Genomic DNA, 19,130 nt, shown 5'->3' with positions numbered 1-19,130 from the left:
CAAGGGCGCTGCTACTGCTGCAAACCTTACGCCAGCTAGGAGCTGGCATTAGGGTTTGCTAAGAAGGAGGAATGAGGGAGACCCACTGAAGAGGATTGACAGGTCCGGGATTTTCTCCTGGACCTGTCAAACCTAAGGGCCCCCCCCTCCCAAAACACAAGACCTGAAGGTCCGGTGGACTTCCAGGCACCCCAAAAGCACAAAAACCCTGGTAGTCCAGTGGGACTGCTAGCTTCCCACCCTCCCACCCCCCCCCCCCCCCCCCCCCCCCCCCCCCCACTGAACAAAAACGCCCTTGTGGGCCAGTGGGACCACTGGCTCCTCCCCCCCGCCCCCCCGAACAAAAACACCCCGATGGTTCAGTGGGACCGCTATCTTCTCCACTGAACAAAAGTGCTCTGGTGGTCCAGTAGGACTGCTAACTATCCACCCCTTCCCCCGGCAGCCTACCTCTCCTGCTGTGCGGGGCAGGGAGGGATGCCGCTATTTTGGGAAGGTACCCAAAGAGGAGGGAGAAAGTGCTAGTCCCTCCTTCCTCCCATCACTATGACCATGGAGAGGTAGGCTGCCAGGGGGAGGGGTGGATAGCGGTCCCACTGGATCCCAGGATATGTGCGATGTGGGGGGTTGAAGCTAGCAGTCCCACTGGACCACCAGCAGTTTTGTGCTTTGGGGGTTGGGGGCCTGGAGGTCTCTAGGTCTTGTGTTTTGGGGGGGGGGGGGGACGGGCTTAGGTTTGACATGTCTGGGAGAAAATCCCCCACCTGTCAAACAACTTCTGCAGGAGGATTGTGCCTTGGGCAAATACCCAGGCACAATCCTTCCACAGAAGTAACCCTACGATCAGAGCTAATAGCACACATAAATTTGTGTGCTATTAGTTTTGATCATAGGGGTGTTATAGCCCCACGCTGTTCCGGTGCTATTTTTAGAGCACTATTTGGAACAGTGCGGGGCTTTCAATCATCTGCCCATGAATTGCCTGGGCTCTGTGCCTTCTCTCATGTCCAACTTCATTCAAATGTCCCTTTACCTACCAACCTGCTGATATGGGACCACTGTTGCCAAGGCTGTAATATGATGATTCCCCACTTAACTCGTGATCCCAAATGCTCCTCTGGTACTGATTTTGCAAAGTTTCCAATGGAAGAGGCACGCTACCTTAATGTGTCTTTCTGTACAGACGTTTTCTCCCATCAGAATATCGCAGCCAGTTATGAGATGAGTAACCGTGTCCAGAAATTACAGATTTTTTTCTATATTTCCTGTGAACCATCTCATCCATAATCCGCTGTTCTGGACTCAAACTATAAATCTCTCATCCTTGGGTTTCAGATCACCTCTCCTTAACCATTTATATATCCGGTTTTGACTGACGTATGCTTCCTGAAGTGACACTTTCAGGCTTATTTTCGAAAGAGAAGGGCGCCCGTCTTTCGACACAAATCGGGAGATGGGCGTCCTTCTCCCAGGGTCACCCAAATTGGCATAATTGAAAGCCGATTTTGGGCGCCCTCAACTGCTTTCCGTCGCAGGGATGACCAAAGTTCATGGGGGTGTGTTGGAAGCATAGTGAAGGCGGGACTGGGGCATGCTTAACACATGGGCATCCTCAGTCGATAATGGAAAAAAGAAGGACATCCCTGACTAGCACTTGGCCGACTTTACTTGGTCCATTTTTTCTAGTGACCAAGCCTCAAAAAGGTGCCCAAGCTGACCATATGACCACTGGAGGGAATCGGGGATGACCTCCCCTTACTCCCCCAGTGGTCACTAACCCCTCCAACCCTAAAAAAAACCTTTTAAAATATTTTTCCAAGCCTCTATGCCAACCTCAAATGTCATACCCAGCTCCATGACAGCAGTATGCATTTGGTCATTTCTGAGATGGGCATCCACGGTTTCCATTATCGCTGAAAACTGGGGACTACCATCTCTAAGGTCGACCATCTCTAAGGTCGACCTAAATGTTGAGATTTGGGCATCCCTGACTGTATTATTGAAATGAAAGATGGCCGCCCATGAGTTAAATCCAAAATTTCTTCCCTTCTGAGTCTAGTGGGATGGTTGATCTTTGTGCTTGATAGGTGGCAGTGACAAGCTTCTACTTTCCCTCTCCTGCAGATTTCATCCTCTTTTTCATCCTTTTAAGAGTCACTTCATCTGCTGATTCACCCCACTCTCTTCACACAGCTCCATATAGTCACTCTCCTCCTTCCTCACCAGCTTCAACACCTGACTTTCTCTCTTCCTTGAACCATCTTCTCCATCTTAGATGCTCTAACTTCCCTACGGATGTGTCCTCTGACTCTTGTTCTTCATGTCTTAACCCTCTCCTTTGACCTTTAACCATTCTTTTCTACCTCTTTTCACCATAAGTACATAACTATTGCCATACTGGGACAGACCAAAGGTCCATCAAGCCCAGCATCCTGTTTTCAACAGTGGCCAATCCAGGTCACAAATACCTGGCAAGATCCAAAAAAAGTTGAATACACTTTATGCTGCTTATCCCAGAAAAAAGCAGTGGAATTTCCCCCAAGTCCATTTTAATAATGATCTATGGACTTTTCCTTTAGGAAGCCGTCCAAACCTTTTTTAAACCCCGCTAAGCTAACTGCCTTTACCACATTCTCTGGCAACGAATTAGAGCGTTTAATTACGCGTTGAGTGAAGAAACATTTTCTCCGATCTGTTTTAAATTTACTACTTTGTAGCTTCATGGCATACTCAAATTCAACAAACTACACTTGGACAAATTTTGGCTTACTGTTAGCAAAGAATATCCAGACCTTACTAGACATGCTATTTCAATTCTGTTGCCATTTGCTACTGCTTACTTATGCAAAGCAGGCTTTTCTAGCCTCACTCGAATTAAGACCAAATTCAGATCTGAACTTCAGTCAGTGGAACACGATTTAAGAGTGTGTTTTTCCAACATTCTTCCATGAATAAAGAAGGTCTGTATTGCCAAGCAGTGTCATATTTCACATTGAAAACATTTTTGTCTTGTCTTACTATAAAAATATAATTATATTGTAATAGAATTTGACTATTGTCAATGTGCATAATATAATTTGTAAAATGCTTTAATTATTTGTGGTTAATTACATGAGTGAAACATTAGTAACACAGGTTTGCCACGACAGAAATTTGAATTTCCAAGTGTGCCGCAGTCTTAAAAAAGTATGAGAATGACTGATACAGAATATTGTGATCCTAGATGCTAACATTCACACCTGCCTTTTACATGGTACAAGAGTTGGCACCTAGATATTGGTGCCCAAATGCCAACTTAGGCTCTATTTTATCATGGTATCTTGGTTCCCGGAAGCCACTACAGGAACACAATCTTAGCAAATTGATTTTGGGTGCCTAATTTTTAGCGCTATGGACTGGAAGTGCTATTGGGCAAGGGAGGGATCTGCAGATCTGGAAGAGCTCAGCTCTTGCGCAGAGAACCCATTGAAAAGGCAAGAGACTGGCACATATATAAAAAAGAGGCAGCTCATCCCCATGAGTGGAGGCAAAGTATAAAACATGACTGCATGAATAGTAGGATAGGGCCAGAGAGCAGGAGTTGAAAAGATCTGGGGAGGTAGTGAGGGGCTGCAGTTCTCCAGGGTTTGAGGGAGAAACTGCTGCTCTCCAAGGTGCTGAAAGGAGGCAGTGAGGAGCTGCTGCTCTCCAGGGTGTGAGATGGGGAGATATGGAGGGAATGAAGCTCTCCAGGGTGCTGAACAGAGGAGCCAGTGAGGGGCTGATGCTGTCTGGGGTGTGAAAGGGGGAGATAAGGAGGGGTTGCAGCTCTCCAGGGTGCCAAAAGGAAGAGACAGTGAGGGGCTGCTGCTCTCCAGGGTGTGAGAGGGGGAGATAGGGAGAGACTGCTGCTCTCCAAGGTGCTGAAAGGAGGAAGTGAGGCACTACTGCTCTCTCTAGGGTGTGAGATAGGGAGATAGGGACTGAAGCTCTCCAGGGTGTCAAAAGGAGGAGACAGTGAGGGGCTACTGCTCTCCAGGGTGTTGAGAAGGGAACACAATTAGGGGCTTGAGCTCTCCAGAGTGTTCATAGAGGGGAAAACAGTGAAGTACTGTTGCTCTCCAGGGTGCTGAGAGGGGGGAGACAGTGAGGGGCTGCAGCTCTCCTAGATGTTAGGAGCTGCTACTCTCCAAGGTTGTGAGAGAAGGAGATAATGAGAGGTTGCAGCTGGGCAGGGTGATGGGTTGCACTTTCTTTTGTATAGTTTTTGCAGATTTCTCTTTCTATGAAAATTATTTTCTGGTTTGGAACAAACTTAAATATGTGGAGGAATTTTTAATAAAGAGGCTGAAATCCTTATCACCTCACAGCATAGTTGTTTTCCATCCCAGAATCTATATTCCAGACAGTGCAATGAGTTTTCAGGATTCAGCAGTCTCTGGTCTCCTTGGGCCCAATATTCAGGCCACAGGAGGCAGTCCGGATAACTCTTGCGGTCGGCGCTGAGCTCGGATATTCAATGTCGGGCCACTTCTGGTGACCGGCATTGAATATCTGGTTTCTATTTTGGCTGGTTCCAACTTAACCAGCCAAGCTGATACTCAGAGCTGGCTGGTTAAGTTCAAATTGGCCAAAGATAAACCAGCTATTCATGTGGCCATATTTGTCCACTTAACTGATGCTGAATACTCCCGGATAGCCGGTTATATTGAACAATATAACCAGCAAGCCACTATCCACTGATTGGGGATATTCAGTGGGAGATAGCCGGATAACCAGCTGGGTTCAATTCCCACTGCAGCTCCTTGTGACTCTGGGCAAGTCACTTAACCCTCCATTGCCCCAGGTACAAAATAAGTACCTGAATATATGTAAACTGCTTTGAATGTAGTTGCAAAAACCTCAGAAAGGCGGTATATCAAGTCCCAGTTCCCTTTCCCTATTGGAGATTCTACATAGAATGTTGCTACTATTGGAGATTCTAGATGGAATGTTGCTACTATTGAGATTCTGTTGCCACTATTGGAGATTCTACATGGAATGTTAATGTTGCTATTCCACTAGCAACATTCCATGTAGAAGCCTGCCCTTGCAGATCAGCAGGACGTCAGACTCACAGAAACAGAAGCCTGCGTGGCCGCATTGCTGATCTACAAGGGCAGGCTTCTACATGGAATGTTGCTAGTGCAGGAGTAGCCTAGTGGTTAGTGCAGTGGACTTTGATCCTGAGGAACTGAGTTCAATTCCCACTGCAGCTCCTTGTGACTCTGGGCAAATCACTTAACCCTCCATTGCACCTGGTACAAAATAAGTACCTGAATAGATGTAAACTGCTTTGAATGTAGTTGCAAAATACCACAGAAAAGCAGTATATCAAGTCCCATTTCCCTTCCCTATTTGCATGCACTGCCTTCACTGTATGCAAACAGATCTTATGCATGTTCATTGGGGAAATCCTGAAAACCCAACCTGGCAAGGGCCGAGGTTGGATACTCCTGGGTTAAATGGTTTTGAATATTGGGGGGGGGGGGGGGGGGGGCTTGTCTTTTCAGTGAACCCTCTGCAAAAAGGGAGTTATATGTGTACAATGAGGGCACATAAAGATGACAAGTGCAACTGCAGACCCACTCAATGACCTGCTTCACCTCACTTCTTTGCAGCTAAGGACCCTCTCTGTGTCTGTCCTGTGCTCTTGTCAAGTCTGTTACTGGGTTTGACCTGTTCTATGCATTCTCTTCCCTTCTAGCATTTAGAAGTATCACAAGCCTGAGTGACCTTGCAAAATCTAATGTACCTCTCCAACCCAAACATGAGGTTAAGTCGCATCTCTCACGGACAGCTGCCCTCCCTCATTTGCAACTGGTATCACTGGCGATCTGGGCTTCCCATGGGGACCGAACTGCCAGTGCTGTGAAATACAGTGGCTGAAGCACCAGATTCAATAACGCCGTTCACTACAGGGGCTTAAGGAGAGAAAAAAAACCCCAGAATGTTGTCCTTTAGCATAAACTCCCCTACGTACAGGGTCTAATCTTCCCCTTTTCTCTGAGGATTTCTAGTTTACATCCGCAGCAAAAGTTGCAGACAGCTTGTATCTGCTGTCGGCAGCTTAAAAAGGACCAGCTGAGCAGGCCGAAGTCTCAATTACGAGACTTCTTAACCAAGATTTCTATAGCGAGGAAACGTTATCAAATATTTAGAAGTAATAAAAATAATGACAAAAAAAAAAAAGACTAGATTTTGCCGGCCGCTCGGTTAATGCTCACCTCTGTTTTCTTATATCCTGTACCCACAAGAGCCATTTTCTACTGAGCTACGAAAGGCACATTTCAATTTAAGACAATCTCATCTCAGGGTTATTGAATTCTGATCTGATGCACGACATTAATAAGCATCAAACAATGGTTTCCTCAGCTCATGGCTCCCTGCCTAGGGTGACCTCTGGAGATGCTAAGGATTTATCATTACAGCAGCTGAATCCTGGCAGACAATTAGAGACTTAGACAACAAACAATTTCTGGGATAATTCACTTGGTGTATAACACACATGTACAGTACTTAGGAGCTACTTATGTTACTGATTTTTATGACACACCTGATACAGGATACCCTTCTCCACCACCGCCAACTCCAGGCTCCGCCCTTTCTGCCTCGCCTCACCCCATGCTTGGAACAAACTCCCTGAGCCCATACGCCAGGCCCCCTCCCTGCCCATCTTCAAATCATTGCTCAAAGCCCACCTCTTCAATGTCGCCTTCGGCACCTAACCACCTCACCTCTACTCAGGAAATCTAGACTGCCCCAACTTGACATTTCGTCCTTTAGATTGTAAGCTCCTTTGAGCAGGGACCATCCTTCTTTGTTAATTTGTACAGCGCTGCGTAACCCTAGTAGCGCTCTAGAAATGTTAAGTAGTAGTAGTAGTAAGAAGTACATACTATGTTCAAGGCATCCAGGCATTGTACTAATTCCTGAAAAGCATTAACCCAGCCCAAATAGGTTATGAGCAGATCTACATTGGCTGGTCTAGTGAAGTGTCACATTGATAAAAGTACGGCATAAATAGAGCAATGATGGCTGAAGAGCCCCATGTAGACATCACGCTGATAAACACTAATCATGAATACAGCACAGACAGCTGAAGAGTAGATCTTTGTCACAGCTCCAGGCAGGTGTCACACTGATAAACATAAAGCATGAATACAGCACAGACAGCTCTATCAGAGCTCTGTGCGGGCATCACACTGATACACTTTAAGTATGAATACAGCACGGACAGCCAAAGAGCAGATCTTTATCAAAATCTTACGCAGATGTCAGAGTGACTCACATTCAAACAGCAATAACAGCTGAAGAAGGGAATAGGACGGGAGCATTTAAAAATGGAATCTTGAATTGACCTAGAATCAGTCTGGGGAAAAGACGTGAACGTGGATATACTATCAAGGAAATGGAAGGGACCAGACCGTCTGCTGCCTGCTTCAGGTTTCTATTTTATTTATTTAACTTCCTATATACCACCTGTAAGGTATTGAAACAATGTACATGATCACTTCTACTCCAGAAAGACTGCACAGAACGGAGAAATTTAAAAATGGGATGTGTTCTTTGGGATGGTTGACTGAAATTACAGGGCAGGAAAACAGAAGAACAGTAACCCTTGTAGGCACACAGACGAATCAGTCACAACAAGGGTGACAAAAGAAAAGGCAAGCAGATGTCCGAACAAACACCTTTATTAAACATCCAGGACTCGAGAGTCCAAGCGTTCTACAAAGTTCATTTGGAAGAGAAACAGCAAGATACTGAACATTACCTGCATCACATTGGGCTTAGCTTTACATCAGTATACATCCAACCAAAGACTCCTGAAGAAGGCCCTCGCGGACCGAAACACGACTCGCACCGAGCCCTGGATATCTGCTGCCCTTTCTTTTGTCACCCTTGTTGTGGCTGACTTAACTCAAATTACAGATCACTTTCAGACCTTGTTTGGTACTGGTGAAAGTTTGAAATGACCAGTTCCTAAAAGCACTGACGTGTGTTTGCATCATTGGCATCAACATGTAGTTAAAAAGAAATATTCTGGCGTGGCTCAGGCTGCAGCACAGGAGATCTGTCCATTAGGACCAGATGAAACTGCATGTGAGTCACAGAAGTGGGGGAGGGGTGCAGTCCTTAGGTTTGCAAGGGTCAGATTTGCAGTCTTTGGGGAGGACGAGCAGTAGAGACCGCTGAGAGAGACAACAGGGAAAGATTTAAGAAAAGACGCTGTGAAATTAAAACTGGAGGCCACAGATTTCTGAACTATTCATCGAGTGAAAAAAATAATTCCTCCTATTTGTTTTAAAAAGTATTTCCATGTAACTTCCTCGAGTGTCCCCTAGTCTTTGTACTTTTGGAACGAGTAAAAAATCGATTTACTTCTACTCGTTCTACACCACTCAGGATTTTGTAGACCTCAATCGTATCTCCCCTCAGCCATCTCTTTTCCAACCTCCTTACACTGGGATTCTATAACAGACTCTTACTGCCCAGATGCTGGTGCAGAATTTTAACGTGAAACGTGGTGCCCAGTTATAGGACTGTCCCCACACCCTTCGATATTCAAAACCATTTAACAGGCCAGGAATGGAACTTGGCTGGTTAAATGGCAGTTAACCGGCTATCTGGCAATATTTATCAGGGGGATAACCGGCTATTCTCTGTGAATATTCCCAGTTAGCGGCTAGGAGATAACCGGCTATATTGTGCAATATAGCCAGTTATTCCCGAATATTCAGCGCATAGCCGGCTATTGTAAGCACCCACATCGGGCCGTGTAAATAGCCAGAATATCTTTGGCTGGTTTAAACTTAACTGGCTACCTCTGAATATTAACTTAGCCAGTTAAGTTTAAACTGGCTAAAATAAGCCGGATATTCAATGCCGGTCACCAAAAACAGGCCGGCATTGAATATCCGGGCTAACCACCAATCATGGGAGTTAGCCAGGCTCCCTCCTGTGGTCTGAATATCGACCCCACAGTGTTTATGGATTTTCAGAAAGCATTTGACAACGTTCCTCATGAAAGACTCCAGAGGAAATTAAAAAGCAATGGGATAGGGGGCAGCGTCTTAATCCCGTATTGAGAACTGGCCAAAAGAGAGAAAACAGAGAGTAAGGTTAAATGAAGGAAGGCAAATAGTGGGACCTGTATCGGGACCAATGCTTTTAATGTATTTATAAATGATCGGGGAATAAGAACAATGAGCGAACTCATCAGATCTGCTGATGACACCAAATTATTCAAAGTTGTTAAATCGCAGGCGGATTGTGAAAAATTGCAGAAGGACCTTGAGAGACTGGTCAAATGAAATTCCATGTGGAGAGGTGCAAGTTGATGCTAGGTTCCTCATTAGAAGTCACTGTCCAGGAAAAGGATGTAGGAGTCATTGTGGACAATATATTGAAATCTTTTGCTCAGGGTGGGCCAGAAGTCAAAAAAAGCAAAGAGAATGTTATAAATTATTAGGAAAGGAATAGAGAATCAACAAAGCCTATCATGTTGCCTCTGTATCATTCCATGGTGTGTCTGCACTTTAAGTATTGTGTACAATTCGGGTCACCCGGTATGTCAAAAAAAATATATATATATAGTAGAATAAGGCAAGGAACAAAGAAGGGTGATTAATAATGGAGTAGAACAACTCTCCTAAGAGCAAAGGCTAGGGATTTGGGGGCTCTTCAGTTTGGAGAGGAAAACTGCCTAGAAGAGATATGACAGATGTCTATAAAATTCTGAGTGGAGCGGAATGCGTAAACAGAAATTCATTGTTTACTGTTTCAAAAAAATACAAAGACCAGGGACCATGACATGAAGTTACTAAGTAGTACATTTAAAAGAAATAGGAGAAACATTATGGATCCTGCCAGGCACTTATAACACGGACTGGCCATTACTGGAAACAGAGTACTGGGCTTGATGGACCTTTGATCGGACCCGGTATGCCTACTCTTAGGGCCCTGTTTACTAAGCTGCGTTATAGACACATTAACATTTTTAACGCATATTAACCATGTATGCGCCTACAATATCCCTATAGGCGCCTATACGGTTAATGCGCACGCTAACGCGCCTTAGAAAACAGGGCCCTTATATTCTTATACTGCTTGGTTACTGACCAATACGAAAGTGTTTCAGCATATTCGGCCATTCCTTTAAGGTGTTACATTGGTTACCCATTCAACAAAGCATTGAGTTTAATTTTAACATGGACTCCTACAATTTTGTATGGTACGAGCACCATCATATTTCAATGGATAAGTTCCTTTTTATGTCCCTGCTAGAGAGCTGAGCTCTTCTCAGCAACTACTTCCAGAAGGTTCTGTACTATTAGACAACTTGCTTCTTATATTAAAGGTTCACTGTTGTGGAGTGAAGTCAGTGTCCAATCTTTTATCTTTTTGAAAATGATGTAAAACGTGTTTGTTTGAAATAGCTTATGTTTGATTTTACTCTGATTCGTTATTGTTTGTGTTACGTGTTCTGGTCTACTCCACCTTGAAGCCTCTTTTTGGAAGAGACAGTATATATGCTTTTTCAATAGAAACAGAGAAAATTGTAAGCAGATAAAGACCATAAGGCTTATCCAGTCTGCGTAACTGGATTCTATACCCATGCTCTGCTCCGAAATGCCTAAGACCCTCCCATTTCCATGCCCCTCTTTCTGGGACGGGTGTAAAATTTAGGTGCGGATCACGCCTACATTTATATGAGTATATATTAATTGATTTCAATTAGCACCAATAATTGCTTGTTAAAAAGCCAATTATTGGTACTAATTGGCTAATTATTCAATTGCATTGCACACGCAAATCAGACGTGTGCCCAGTTTTTGGTGACTTTTAGGGAATTAGGAGGTTAGTGGTAATATTCAGTCTGCTAACTGGCTAAGTAAGCACACAGATTTAGGACAGCCTTTATCTGCTAAGATAACTGGGCTCTGGGAAGAATATCGGCTGCTGTTTGATTAACTTCCGGGTTGCTGCACATGCATGGATATTCAATGTCAGAAGCTGCTTACAAGGCACTTCTCATCACGAAGTGAATATTACCCCCTTAGACCTTAAGACCTCTAGGCCTAGGAAAACAGCTACTGAACTTGTATGTAACATGTCTTGAGCTACTAATGAAAAGATGTGAGCTGAATCCACATAAATATTTAAAAATAAGTAATCAAGCATAGAAATTCTCATTTTTAGTCTAACACTCGGGCTTTCTCACCCCACACTCGACCATCAAGCTTTGTAATAATCTAAACTATCATCAAAACCCTAACATCTAGTGCTTATGACCTCTCAATCATTCTTGACATTTCCAAACGGGCTGGCTTCCAGGGACTGTGTCCTGCTGGATCCCGGCTGGCTAACCAATGACCTCTGGTGTCACATGCCTTATATTCTGATGCCCTCTCCCTTGCCTCTGCCCTTGAAAGAAAGAGAAGTGGGTTTTTTTTCAACACTGCAACTTTCCAGTCCCGTTCCCGACACTATACTCAATATCTGTTCTAAGATGCATCAATTCTGTTGGTGTTTCGGTTGCTGACTCCAGGCATTAACATCAAGGACTGATCCCCAGCCACCTGCTAGCTTTGCAACCCCAAACAGAACTAGAAGACAGGAAGCTACCAACTTTTTCACTTTCCCCTCATCTAAGGGTAAGAAGAGACTAGAACTCTTTGACAACTCTCTTGCCGTTCAAGCAGCCACACTTTGGAAAAATATTGCCGGAACGTTCTCTCCCTCACATTTCGAAGGAAGACGAAAACTTTCTTAGTCAAGAAATATATACTTTAATTAGATTTCTGCTTGTCGCCAAAATAACTATTGCAATTCTCAGAGGAATGTTCTGATCTCTGTATCCCTCAGGATACTTGTAAACCGCTTAGAAATGAAGAGGTATCAGCAGGATATAAGCCCCCAATGTAACTTAATGTAAGTAAACAAGTATTTCCTTATCTTCCTGTCTGCAACTTCATATCATGTTCTTTTTCCCCTGGAAAATTTCACCTGCCTGCGCTTTATTAACACCTGTCAAATATGTGAATGTATCAAGAATATCTATCTCCCTTTTCCCTTCTTTTTCCCAGTGAGTCCATTTCAAACACACACTTCTTTGTTTACAGCCACTCTCCCATCTTCTGTCACCACCACACACAGCCCATAAACACCCAGAATTCAAGACCCCTTTTGTTCAAAGGCTACCATTTCTTGCCTTTGTTCTTGAAAGTAAAAGTCACCTTCATTCAGAAACGAACACGTTTGAGGATCTGTAATATTAGCGAGAGTAATTAGGGTTTACACAGCATCTTTCATCCAGATGCATTCCGATGCATGTTCTTCTACGACAGAGACAGAGGCACGACCACCGCGGTTTCACAGGGAATTCCATGCGCCGCAGATTCCAAGGGAGGGAGCAATGAGGAAAAAAAGGTTCTAATTCAAATACACAGAAAATGTCACAGAGAGGGAGAAGGGGGAAGGAAGAATTCAACAAAAGTTCCTACATTGAGAAAGAGAATGTAAAACCCTACTAAATAAAAATTACATGAAAGGTTCTCCCCCCCCCCTCTCTCTATATATATCTGGCTAATATTCAGTGCTATTTAGCGTTAATTAAATTAATAATAATTATTAATAATAATATACAGCACAGGATAGCCGGTTATGTCCGCTGAATATTAGTGCTTATCCCCGGATTCTATATAGCGTGACCAAAATTGCGCACACAAATCCGGTCATATTCTGGATTTACACGTGCAATTTAATTACTTAACTAGTCAATCAGTGCCAGTAACTGCTACTTCAGCAATTACTGATACTAATTGGCATTAATTACTACTACTACTTATCATTTCTAAAGCACTACTAGACGTACGCAGCGCTGTACACTTGAACATGAACAGACAGTCCCTGCTCGACAGAGCTTACAATCTAATTAGGACAGACAAACAGGACAAATAAAGTGAGGATGATAAAATCAGGGTTCTGAACAAGTGAATAAGGGTTTACACACACAACCTCCTAGGCATATTCTGTAAAGTGGTGAACGCAAATTCTAATACGCACTACCAAAAACGGAGTGTGGTCATGGGCATGGAGTGGGAGGACCGTGGGCCCCTATTTTGTATCAGGTGAGGGTCTGTCCGTGTTCTGCATGTCTGACTGTAGGAATCTGTAACAGTCCAGCTTTTTCCAGTTTCCCAGTAGAAGGTATATTGATGCTTCAGGGCCCAATGTAAATAGTTATAGTGCTGCCTTTTTCATAGGTGGGTTAAGGCTGTTATGGTGTGATACGTTTCCTATACAGCTTTGAGTGTCTTTTTGCAAACAAGTGTCTATTTGAAAGCAAGTTCTGGGGAGGCTCTTGTCACCCCAAATAAACACACACAGGACTAATGTTCTCCACAACCCATAGAGTCACTACACAAACAAAAACTCGTCTGCTTTAAACAGTGTTTTATAGCGGAAGGAGCATGTGCTGTTCTGAGGTGATAATCAGGCACAGCAAACAGGAAGAACCTCCAAGTAGAGAGTACAACCAAGCCAAAGTAGAGGCTGGCCAACAGACACTCCAACACAAGTGCTTAAGTGATGCTTTATTTGCTGCTCGTATAAAAGGAGGACCCAACACGGTCTGTGTTTCAGCGCTATACAACGCCTGCTTCAGGGGTCACAGTGATGGTTGGGAGGAAATTCCAACCCACAGCATTACCCGAAGGCGTCAGCTAAATGTCAGAAAAACAGCTGACGCCTTCGGCTAACGCTGTGTTGGAATTTTCTCCCGAACATCTTCTGAGGTGATAATCACCATTTCAATATTTTTTTGCATGACAGATGTCTTCATCGTTGGGGAATATTGAGTTTGTGATACCGAATTAGAGTTTTAGAGGCTAACTCCTGCGGTCAGAACTAAACCCAGATATTCATTTCCAGTAACTGACATTGAATATCCAGTTTATTTTTAGCCGGTTTGCACATAACTGGCTAAGTCAATATTGAGACTTGGCCGGTTATATTCAAGCGGCCAAATGTAGCCACTAAAGTAGGACTGAAAAATCAGCAGAAAGCCAGTTATAACACCTAACTGCTTGCTGTTAATTGGTGATATTCAGTGGGAGATAGCCGGCTAATCCCTGATGAATATTGACAGATAGCTGGTTATAAGGCATTTAGGGGGAAGGGAATGGGACTTATATACCGCCTTTCTGTGGTTTTTCCAACTACATTCAAAGCGGTTTACATATTATATACAGGTACTTATTTGTACCTGGAACAATGGAGGGTTAAGTGACTTGCCCAGAGTCACAAGGAGCTGCAGTGGGAATTGAACTCAGTTCCCCAGAATCAGAGTCTGCTGCATTAACCACTAGGATACTCCTCCACTAGCAACATTCCATGTAAAAACCTGCCCTTGCAGATCAGCAACGCAGCCATGCAGGTTTCTGTTTCTGTGAGTCTGAAACAGAAGCCTGCGCGGCCACGTTGCTGATCTGCAAGGGCAGGCTTTTACATGGAATGCTGCTAGTGGAATAGCAACATTAACATTCCATGTAGAATCTCAAATAGTATTTTATTTTTATTTATTTTTGTTACATTTGTACCCCGCGCTTTCCCACTCATGGCAGGTTCAATGCAGCAGGCAATGGAGGGTTAAGTGACTTGCCCAGAGTGACAAGGAGCTGCCTGTGCCAGGAATTGAACTCAGTTCCTCAGTTCCCCAGGACCAAAGTCCACCACCCTAACCACTAGGCCACTCCTCCACTCCGCGATAGTAGCAACATTCCATCTAGAATCTCAAATAGGGAAAGGGAACTGGGACTTGATATACCGCCTTTCTGAGGTTTTTGCAACCACATTCAAAGCGGTTTACATATATTCAGGTACTTATTTGTACCTGGGACAATGGAGGGTTAAGTGACTTGCCCAGAGTCACAAGGAGCTGCAGTGGGAATCGAACTGGGCAGGTGCTGACCCCGGCCAGTTAAATGCTTTGAATATCGGAGGTTAGGGTTTATATTGAGATTCAGTTCAATCCTCTTGAAAATCCAGACTTCACTCTCACACAGAAGAATTTGTTGAATGATGCTATCAATTATAGCAATTTTTACCGGGTAGCTGAAACTAGCTGGAGGGGCCGTGTTGTCTTATATTACTAATTTAAAAGTGTGGTGGGGGGGGGGGGGGGAAGGAGGGGTATGAATGCAGAAATGTTGCTTTGGCTCACCGCCTCATTCCTAAAATGTCCTCCTGTTGCCACCCCAAATATTTCTGTCTACAGACACCAGGGCCACCGAGAGCTGGAGCCGGGCCCGGGACAAGGCCGCCCCCGGGCCCCCCCACCCGAGGTCGCCGCCCACCCGAGATCGCCGGACCCCGCCCACCTGAGGTCGCCGCCCACCCGATGTCGCCGGGCCCCCCCCCCCCGCCGCCCACCCACCCGAGGTCGCCGGGCCCCTCCACCCGCTATCGGGCCGGGCCCTCGGAACTAACCTTAAGCCTTCTTTCACTTCGCAGCAAGCAGTGGCAGGGCAGACCTCTCCTCCTTCCTTCCGTGCCCCGCCCTCACGGGCGTTACATCAGGCGAGGGCGGGACATGGAAGGAAGGAGTGGCCTGACCTGCTGCTGCTTGCTGTGAAGTGAAAGGAGGCTTAAGGTTAGTTCTGGGAGTGACGGAGGGTGGGCCAGGCGGTGACAGAGGGCGGGCCAGGCGGCGCCGGGCCCCCCTGGAGGCCCGGGCCCCGGGACTTTTGTCCCCCCTGTCTCCCCCTCTCGGCGGCCCTGACAGACACCACTGTACCTGGCCAATAATTTTTTAATGACTTTTTCCTTCAGAAAATTGTCCAAACCTCTTTTGAACCTTGCTATGTTGGTCGACTGAAAACCCCAGAATTTAGACATCTGTATTGCAAGGATGTCTAAATCCCAATTTTATAAAGGTGGTATATGAATGTCTAAATCTGCAGTATGTCCTTATGACATGGAGGGGATATCTATGTCCAGAAAGGAGATTGGTATTTAGACCTGGTAATATTTCGCCAAAGTCGCTATGCCCATATCAGCCATCTTCTGAAGTCTCTTCACTGGCTCCCTATCTGTTTCCGTATACAGTTCAAGCTCCTCTTATTAACCTATAAGTGCATTCACTCTGCTGCCCCTCACTACCTCTCCACCCTCATCTCTCCCTACATTCCTCCCAGGATCTCCATCCACTAGGCAAATCTCTCCTAATTGTACCCTTCTCCTTCATCGCCAACTCCAGACTCCGTTCCTTTTATCTCGCCGCACCTTATGCCTGGAATAAACTTCCTGAGCCATTACGTCAAGCCTGGCCGCCTTCAAATCCGGGCTAAAGGCCTACCTGTTTGATGCTGCTTTTAATTCCTAACTTGTCACCTGCTCGTAACCTTTATCTTGTCTTCCTTTCTTCAATAGTCCCTTTTCCCTATGTGTCCTATCTGTCTGTCCTACCATTATCCCTTATTTGTCCTGTCTGTCTGTCTTGATTCAGATTGTAAGCTCTTTTGAGCAGGGACTGTCTTTCTTCATGTTAAATTGTGAAGCGCTGCGTACGACTGGTAGCGCTATACAAATGATTTATAGTAGTAGTAGTAGTACCTGGTAGGTCCAGGTTACAGAAAGGTACTCTGACTAAGCAGCTGTCCACTGGAGGAAGTTACAGTAACTACTTTTCTGTCCTTGGAGGGCTCACAATTTAGAAAAAAAATGATAAGTAAGAAATTTACAGCTGCAGTAGGAATTGAACTGGGGTTCTCCGATCCTATGCCCTGGCTCTCATTTGGATGTTCTTGCCAAAAGGCTTCTCCTCCACACATCTATGTGGCTATTTTGTAACATGGACATTTCTACGCTGATATAATGTCCATGTCCCTCAATTTGCTCCGTTCATAATTTGGCCATTTCAGTTTGCAAAATGGAAGTTCATGCTGGATGTCACCAGTACATGGACCTCCATTCGTCATGTATTTTAGTACAGGCTGTATGCCAGCAGATCGTTCCCCCAAGCCCTTCCAACAGTCTGATCACTAAAAACCAAAAAGGCATACCACAATGATCTATCCTAAATTCCAGATAACGAAACTTATACCAGAACTGGACAAAACTGAACCGTCGATACTTGATTACTTGAGGGACGTTATGGTACTGGGGCTGCTTGATAACAGTGATCATAATATGATCAGTTTTGATATCGACCTTGAAGTAACTATACACAGGAAGTCAAATACATTAGCGTTTAACTTTAAAAAAGGAGACTATGATAAAATGAGAAGAACGGTAAAAAAAAAAACTTAGGGGGGCAACTGAGAGGGTAAAAACTGTACAACAGTCATGGACACCATTCAAAAATACCATCCTGGAGGCCTAGGCTAAACATATTCCGCGAATTAGAAAAGAAAGACGGAAGTCCAAAAGACAGCCGGCGTGGTTGAAAAGTGAGGTGAAGGAAGCTATTAGGGCTAAAAGAAACGCCTTCAGAAAATGGAAGAATGAACCGTCTGAAAATAACAAGAAGGAGCATAAGGAGTGTCAAAGCAAATGCAAGGCGCAGATAAAGAAGGCCAAGAGGGATTACGAAAAAAAGATAGCATTAGAGGCAAAAAAACATAACAAAAAGTTTTTTCAGTATATTAAAAGCAGGAAGCCGGTAAAAGAATTGGTTGGGCCGCTGGATGACCGAGGGGTAAAAGGGGCGATCAAGGAAGACAAAGACGTAGCAGAGAGATTGAATGAATTCTTTGCTTCGGTCTTCACCGAGGAAGATTTGGGTGGGATACCGGTGTTGGAAATGATATTTCAAGTGGACGAGTCGGAGAAACTTTATGACTTCACGGTAAACCTGGAGGACGTAATGGGGCAGTTCAGCAAACTGAAGAGTAGCAAATCTCCCGGACCGGATGGTATTCATCCTAGAGTACTGATAGAACAGAAAAAAGAGCTTGCGGCCCTACTGTTAGTGATATGTAGTTTATCCTTAAAATCGAGCGTGGTACTGGAAGATTGGAGGGTGGCCAATGTAACGCCGATTTTCAAAAAAGGTTCCAGGGGAGATCCGGGAAATTATAGACCGGTGAGTCTGACGTCGGTGCCGGGGAAAATGGTAGAGACTGTTATCAAAAACAAAATTACAGTGCATATCCAAGGACATGCATTACTGAGACCAAGTCAGCACGGCTTTTGTGTGGGGAAATCTTGCCTGACCAATTTACTTTAATTCTTTGAAGGAGTAAACAAACATGTGGACAAAGGGGAGCCGGTTGATATTGTGTATCTGGATTTTCAAAAGGCATTTGACAAGATACCTCATGAAAGGCTACAGAGGAAATTGGAGGGTCATGGAATAGGAGGAAAATGTCCTATTGTGGATTAAAAACTGGTTGAAGATAGGAAACAGAGTGGGGTTAAATGGGCAGTATTCACAATGGAAAAGGGTAGTTAGTGCACATCCTCCGGGGTCTGTGCTAGGACCGCTGCTTTTTAATATATTTATAAATGATTTAGAGATGGGAGTAACTAGCGAGGAAATTAAATTTGCTGATGACACAAAGTTATTCAAAGTCGTTAACTCACGACAGGATTGTGAAAAATTACAGAAGGACCTTACGAGACTGGGAGACTGGGCGGCTAAATGGCAGATGACGTTTAATGTGAGCAAGTGCAAGGTGATGCATGTGGGAAAAAAGAACCCGAATTATAGCTACGTCATGCAAGGTTCCACGTTAGGAGTTACGGACCAAGAAAGGGATCTGGGTGTCGTCGTCGATAACACACTGAAACCTTCTGCTCAGTGTGCTGCTGTGGCTAAGAAAGCGAATAGAATGTTGGGTATTATTAGGAAAGGTATGGAAAACAGGTGTGAGGATGTTATAATGCCGTTGTATCGCTCCATGGTGCGACCGCACCTTGAGTATTGTGTTCAATTCTGGTCGCCGCATCTCAAGAAAGATATAGTAGAATTGGAAAAGGTGCAGCGAAGGGCGACTAAAATGATAGCGGGGATGGGACGACTTCCCTATGAAGAAAGACTAAGGAGGCTAGGGCTTTTCAGCTTGGAGAAGAGACGGCTGAGGGGAGACATGATAGAGGTATAT

Source organism: Microcaecilia unicolor, chromosome 3, assembly GCF_901765095.1.
Source record: "Microcaecilia unicolor chromosome 3, aMicUni1.1, whole genome shotgun sequence".
NCBI lineage: Eukaryota > Metazoa > Chordata > Amphibia > Gymnophiona > Siphonopidae > Microcaecilia > Microcaecilia unicolor.
The sequence above is the reverse complement of the archived record's forward strand: the minus strand, read 5'-3'. Positions refer to the sequence as shown.